We start from the raw sequence: 7213 nt of genomic DNA, 5'->3' as shown, positions 1-7213 counted from the left end.
CTGTCCATCCATTTTCATTTTTTAAAACGTTATCACTGTATCTTGTGTGGGGACATTTTCAAAAATATTAGAAGCAGCACTAAATATTTATTCCTATGGATTGAAATGTGTGTCCCTGAAGATATATTGATGTTCTGTTCCCTGGTATTTGTGGATTTGAGCATATTTGGAAATAACATTTCTGCAGATGCAATCGAGTATGTGTAGGTCTTGCTTTATATTGGTCTTAACAATCCAGGGAAAAGCATAACAATGATACATCAAAAACAAATCCATATTAATATGCTGAGCTGTAAAAGGCTCAAGTCAACAGCGTCTGACATTGCCAGTCCTAAGGATGACCCACTACTGTTATGGACTACTGGAGTGTATTGGATTATTTTGCTAAATTCACATACCTACAATATTTAAATAACAACAGAATACCCATTCTGACACAACTAAACAGAAAAAGGAGAAACAAATGAAGGATCATTTTGTATCTGTGTATACAAAATAGATAGGACAGATATACAGCTACTTTCTCTTAATTCAATGAAAGGTAAGATTTGTACTAATAGTGTTTGGCCAGCATATCATGTGGGCATCTTGTACTGTGAACAACTACTACCAAGACAACAACGTGCAATGTGTGAATAATTGTAACTGTCCTACTAACCTGTTTTGAAACTGTCTCATCGCTATTTGTTTCTCAATAAAATTAACAAAAAAATGAGAAGAAAAGAATACGATGGGATTTTATGGAATTATGTGAATTTTTTTCCTTGTGAGGAGAGGGATAGTTGAACAGAGACAGGGAAAATGCCTTGAGATAGTAGAGGAAGAGAATGGTGTGATAAATATGCAAAAGAAAAGGAATGTGAGAAGCAGAATTGCCAGCCATCAGAAGTTAGGAGGGACATGTAAAGACAGAAAGGCCCCACTGGGATGTTGGCTTCAGGGTTGTCTCCCACACTAGAGTAACATGAATTGATGTTACTTGAAGATATATAAGATCAAAGTGATAGTGATCTAGATCTCTTGTGGGTCTTTTTCTCTGGCGTATAGACAACCATCCATTAGAGAGACAGAGACAGAGACAGAGACAGAGAGAGAGAGAGAGAGAGAGAGAGAGAGAGAGAGAGAGAGAGAGAGAGAGAGAGAGAAGACAGGTAGATACAGAGATAAACATACAGAGAAAACTCTCTGGTGTCTCTTCCTCTTCATGTAAGAACATAAATATACGTTCCTAAAGTAGTATTGGTCTAATCACTTTACTTAACCTCAATCACTATTGTAAAGAGCCTGTCAAGTGCTATCAATAGCTGTATTTGGTGATGGACTCAAATGGAGTGTTTGAAGGGACACAATTCTTCCCATAACAGCCCATCTCCCAGCTGCCCATACTCATCTCATATTTGAAATTTATTCACCCCATTGAATAAATTTTAAAGAACACAACAAGTCCCACCCCAGCATCAGCTTTAAACTCCGAAGGCTCTTTCAAATAAGGTGTGGGTGAGATTTATTGTACAATTTATCCCTAGGAAAAGTAATTCTCTAGTCACAAACCTGTGAAATCATACAAGTTGTGTGATTTTTTTTTTATCCACGACATTTCTTGTTTTTATAACGTTTGGTTACACCATTTATAATGGCATTTGTTTATAAAAGAAATTAAGACTGGTTAGTAACTTAGTTTGGGCTTTCGTTTAAAATGCATAACAGGGGAACTAGTTAGGAGTTCACAAAGAATATTTCTGCATAATATGCTGACCCTAAATCCAAAGGAAAAAGTACAGATGTGAATTTCTTAAGCTAATAATGAACTTAAAAAAATCCTATTATTTTTAAATCCTATTTTTTTAAAGTAAGTATTAGAAATGGCTCTTGAAAACTAACTGTTTATTAGTATTCTCAGCCCAACTTGTTAGGGTGGAGCCTCATCTTATGGGACTATCAGGTTTAGAGCTAAAAAACATATGGTGTCACAAACAAGTTCTAGTCCGGGGCAGCAGTATCAATTCCTCAAACAAGACAGCTTCCACGCGTGCTCCTCTTCTCCTCGCTTTCACTTACTTTCTCCTTTCTTTAGGAAGCAAAAACTATGTATGTTCACCAGAATTCTGAAAGTCAGTTTGTACAGCAGTGAATGAGTAGCTTTGGCCTTTGGAATTGCAGTCACTTTCATCAGATATTTTCTTCATTCTGGGTCAAGGCGTGGTAAAACGGGGATAATAAGATTCCCAAATGCAGAGTCTTGAGTTATGAAGCATCCAGATGAATGTGCGTGAGCATGCTGCCAACCTGCCTTCAACTGAGCTGCAGTATGTTGCTGCTTGGCATGATCCCAGAAGTCCTTGTTCAGAGAGGGCCTGGAGAGCATGATGCTAGCTCCTGGATGATTTGTTGAAGATTGGTTCTGCATAAGTAATTTTCTTTCTTTTCTGTCCAGCTCTGCTAAGATTGCAACTCTATTTTTGTTTTGAAAACCTTGTCCTGAAGAGTTTGCTGACATCTTGTTTTGCTTCAGCTGTGCTCAGTAGCAACAGATCAGCCCTTTACCATCAGCTTCTAGGAACATGAAACCCAACAACCACACCAAAAAGCTTCCAGTCTGATCTGGTGGTGGTGCATGCCTGTAAGCCCAGCACTCTATGAGGCTGAAGCAGGAGAATGACAAGTTCTAGCCCACTCTGAGCAATATAGTGACTTAGCAAGATCCTAATTTGTTAAAAATAGGAATGACACTTGATTCCTTCAGGACATCCTGGGATCAACGGTGCTAGAAAGCAGAGGTTAGAGTCCAAAAATGAGTCCTCAGGAGTTGGCTGCGGTTGAGGCACAGTACGAGAGGCGGCATTATGACCAGAGGGGTCAGGGCCTCTGGTGAAGGGCTGCTCTGGAGCCGAGGGCGTGCTTGGAAGATCCGTTTTGGGCGGTGGCCTGCGGACAGCAGGCAGCGGAGAAGGGGAGCGGGAAGACTGCTGTGCAAGATCAGTGGAGCGGTCGCCTCCCCATGGCAACAAAGATGCAAGGGGAGGTCAGGGCCAGGAGCACACCATGGTGCTTGGAGCCCCTGGCTGTCCTACTTACCTGGGAAGTGAAGGCCCCCTGGGGGCTCACAGTGGCACTGCTCCCGCCCAGGCAGCTGGCTTAGGGCCCTGGTACCAGCAGCGCCACTGCTGCTCTTCCAGCTTTCCGCTCCCAAGTTCTGCGATTTTGAAATAGAAAGATAAGACAGGCATGGAATAGACATCATGCTTCCAAAAGAGAGAAAGAGAAGAGAAGAAAGAAGTGCTGGCTACCAGCCAGGTTCAAAGTCTTGCAAGATAAATTTCATTGTATTTTAGGGCTTAATGATAATTTTCCTTGTCTAGCAACAGTATTCTTCAAGCCAAGATGTTACATGGAGGATATTCTTACCTTCTTGGTTGAAAGACAAAACACGTTCGTAATGAAATATTTCAACTGTTCTAATGTATAGATGCAATGGATCAGAAAAGTTCCTGTATGTCATCTCAGTTCTTGTTCCCTTTGCTCCAAACCGACAGGGTCCCTGCTGGTGTAATCCAGCCTCTAATCCTGGCACTCACAGGGCTGGTTGCCTAGCCACACCCCAGGTGATCTCAGCACAAAGGGCTTTCTAGATTTTTGCAAATAATATTGCGAAGAACCTTGAAGAAGAATATTTAGTTTCTGCCCTAATTAGGTCATTACCGCCATTGTGCATGTCATATAACAGTAAGAAAGGGGTTTGTCTCTAGATTAGAAGATGCAACCAAATATTAGGGTGAGAGAATTTTGGACACTGAAAATGGAACAACAACTTCAAATAGAAGCAAATTATTTTATGGAGGCATGTGTTCTGTGAAAGAATGGAAATAACTCCAATTATTTCATTGCTATTTTATTTTTCTCTTTAAAATGAATAAAAACTTAAAAAGAGAAATAACTCCACTGTATATCAAATCACATTTTCTTTATGTACTACCAATTGTGCTGCTGTAAACATGGGTGTGCATGCATCATTATGATATGATGCTTTTAACTCTTTTGAAAAGATATTAATATGGGAGTGAAATGAACGCCTGCCTCGGAGCTGCTCCCGCTGAGGTCTCTGGCCAGTGTTGGTTCCCTGCATGCACAAGCATGGGGAGTATCTTTACAAACCTCTTCCAGGGCCTTTTTGGCAAAAAATAGATGCATATTCCCATAGGGCACTTGGATGCTGCCAGAGAGACGATGATTCTTTATAAACTGAAGCTTGGTGTAATTGTGACCACTACTCCAGCCATTGTGTTTCAGTGTGCAGGCTGTTGAACACAAGAACATGAGCTTTACCATGGGGATGTGGGTGTTCATGAAAACATTCGACCACTGTGGCACCACTACTTCTGGAACACCCAAGGCTTGGTCTTTGTGATGGACGGCAATGACAGAGTGTGTGTGAAGGAGGCCTGTGAGGAGCTCATTGGGATGCTGGCTGAGGACGAGCTCGGGGACGCTGTCCTCTTTGTGTCTGCCAACAAGCAGGACTTCCCCAAGGCTATGAATGCAGCTAAAATCACAGAAAAGCCGGGTCTGTACTCTCTATGCCACAGGAACCAGTACATTCAGGCCACTTGTGCCCCCAGTGGGGATGGACTCTATGAGTGATGGGACTGGCTCTCCAATCAACTCTGTAGCCAGAAGTGAACCAGAACCCCCTTTGCCTCACTTCCTCTTCTTCTCCATTTTCCACTTTCCTCTCATGTGACAAATGTTGTGGCTTTGTGGTCCTGAGTTCCAAAAGCTGTCTCCGTGTGTAGGTCACAGAGTGCAAGTATGTGCAGCCGCAGCCTGCAGCAGGGTTTTATTTAATATAGATAGTTTCTGTTTCCACAGAGGCAGTTTCTGGTAGTCCTGTGCAATATGACTCAGCTTTTATACTGTAAAGCAAAAACCAACTCACTGTTAGTCCAGAGAAGGGATTTGGATGCAGGGACACCTGACCTGCAGGAGCCGCTGAGCTACACATTGGTGTCTGGATCCATTTGGCGGTTGGGGTATAACCTAAACTGTGTGCACTTTGAAAAACAGTTACAAATTACAAAGTGAGGAGAACACTTGAACACACAGAAGGGAGACTAATCTTAGTGCAGTTCGGCCTGGTCATCAGATCAGCTGTTCCTCTGGGAACTCCAGGGATAAGACGAAGGAATGCCATCCAAGTAATGGTCACAGTAGAGACCCTGTGGCCCACCTGTCTTTGGGTCACCTGCATTTCGTAGTATCATGCTTGTGCTCATGCTCTCATGTTCAACTTGGGATAGCGGGGAGACTTACAGGGGCACGGGGACCACCCTCCCCCTCAGCCAGTGTGCAGCTGGAGTGGCAGCCTGTTCCCGGTGCCCACTTGAGACTTTCGTTGGTCAAAGTGTGGGTCTTAGCAGCAGGAGTGCGTGCAAGCTGGGGTGGTTGGTTCATTCCAGAGCACAGTCCCGGAGTACCCCCACCTCCATGTGGGAAGTAGCTCTCTCCATCAGCCTGAAAAGGTCCATTTTGCCATCAGAAAAGATGATGTCTGCTTTTTCTTTTGTATTTTGATAGACACTGAAGAAGCTGGAGCTATTAAATTTGCCATGCAAAAGCTCAGAACTAGTTTATTTGATGCTGTGGAACCTCTTACTGCTTCCAATACACAATCATTAATCAACCTTTTCATATACTTGTTTTCATTTCGACAAGCACTGTTATTGTAGATATTAGCATTAGGTCTCTTAATGATTAAAATAAAGAAGAAAAGAAATAAAATAGTGGAATGCCTGGGTGAAATGAAACTTCTAATTTTAGTTTGGTGAGGAAACACCATATTGATTTTCACAGTACTACACTGCCATAAGGAAGATCAAGCTTGAGACAATTTTAGGTAGGTGGAGGCATCTTGGGAAAGTATTTTGTAAGTGAAATAAATCAGATATGTATTACAGTACTGTTTTCCTTGTATGAGGAAATTAAGACTTCAATGAGGCCCAAAATGTTTAACAGATATTGGGAAGTAGAAAGAAAATGTTCCAATCAGAAGGGGAAAGGGGGAGAAATGAATAAAATTCACCAGAATGAAAAAATTGGAAAGAAAGCTTTTCAAAATGAGAGGCGGAGCAGGTGTTGCAGGATGGGAGGGGAATAGGAAAAAAAGAGAAAGAATTAAGATATGTTATACACAGTACAAATTTCTTATGATGAATGTAATCAGTACGTCTGACAAATATAAACTAACAAAAACAAAGCGCAAATACCTTCCATATGATAAAAAAAGAAACTAGGTTTCTGTTATTCATTGTCTTTAGTTTTCCCTTTGAATGATCAAAGCTCATGCATTTGTCAGTATGTATTCTGTGGATTCCACCAGCAGGAACATGTTTCTAGATACTGTTTTGTTTTGTTTTTTAAAAAAATATATGCGGTTGTTGCGGGGTCTCACTAGGCGGCTCAGACTGATCCTCCTGTTTTCAGCCTACCCAGCGCTGAGATTACAGGCGGGTGCCACCGTGCCTGAACTTTGTGGCTGGCTCAGCCTGTGCTGGCGGAAGGGCTGGCATAGCATGTGGTGCCTGCAGTTGCCTAAGCTTCCCTAAGCAGACGCTGTAGTCTGCTGAACTGTTTTGCTGGCCCATACATACTGTGTCTTGTGCATTTCAGGAAGTGGCTTCATCCCACACTTTTGAGAGAAAGTTCTTCCTGTTTTTTTGCCAACAACTTCTGACTTAGGGCATCTGTCTACATTCTGGGAAGGCAGTTACAGTCTTCCTTAATTCTTGGGTGTTCCAGAAGGAGAGTTGGGTTCCATCTTAATCAGCTCCTTGTCATTTATGTAATTAGAAAGGAAACAGTGAGGATACAAGCCTTGAATTTGGCAAGATCATATGAGCTAGGTAAGCATGCCTGGCTCTGGCAATCATACTTAGATGGCATCCCTCTGCTGGTCTCCATCACCCTTCCTTTTGCTGAGGTTCACCAGTTCTTTCATCTGTTGGAGTTGGGCTTTCTAATGAGACTCCTTATAGCTCATGCTTTGTGCTCTAGCCACTAGTGCAGAAGGCAGCTCAGTGCCTCCTGGGGCAATCCGGGCAGGTGAAATGGCCCCTCTTAGGGTAATCGTACTCAGGGGGTTTGATGGGACTAGGTATTCTTATCATCACAAATCAGATAACAAAACAAACAGCAAAAACCAAAAAAATTCCAACTGTGC

At 42.3% G+C, this 7213-nt stretch overlaps 2 pseudogenes; one reads left to right on the top strand and one right to left on the bottom strand.

The window, feature by feature from the left end:
- Positions 1-2036: 2036 nt before the first annotated feature.
- Positions 2037-2551, bottom strand: LOC101564453 (annotated as a pseudogene).
- A 1580-nt stretch (positions 2552-4131) lies between these two features.
- On the top strand, positions 4132-4677 carry LOC101571608 (annotated as a pseudogene).
- Positions 4678-7213: the final 2536 nt, after the last annotated feature.

This window comes from Octodon degus, unplaced genomic scaffold (genome assembly GCF_000260255.1).
Source record: "Octodon degus isolate 3935 unplaced genomic scaffold, OctDeg1.0 scaffold00346, whole genome shotgun sequence".
NCBI lineage: Eukaryota > Metazoa > Chordata > Mammalia > Rodentia > Octodontidae > Octodon > Octodon degus.
This window is presented reverse-complemented; position numbering and strand designations above follow the sequence as displayed.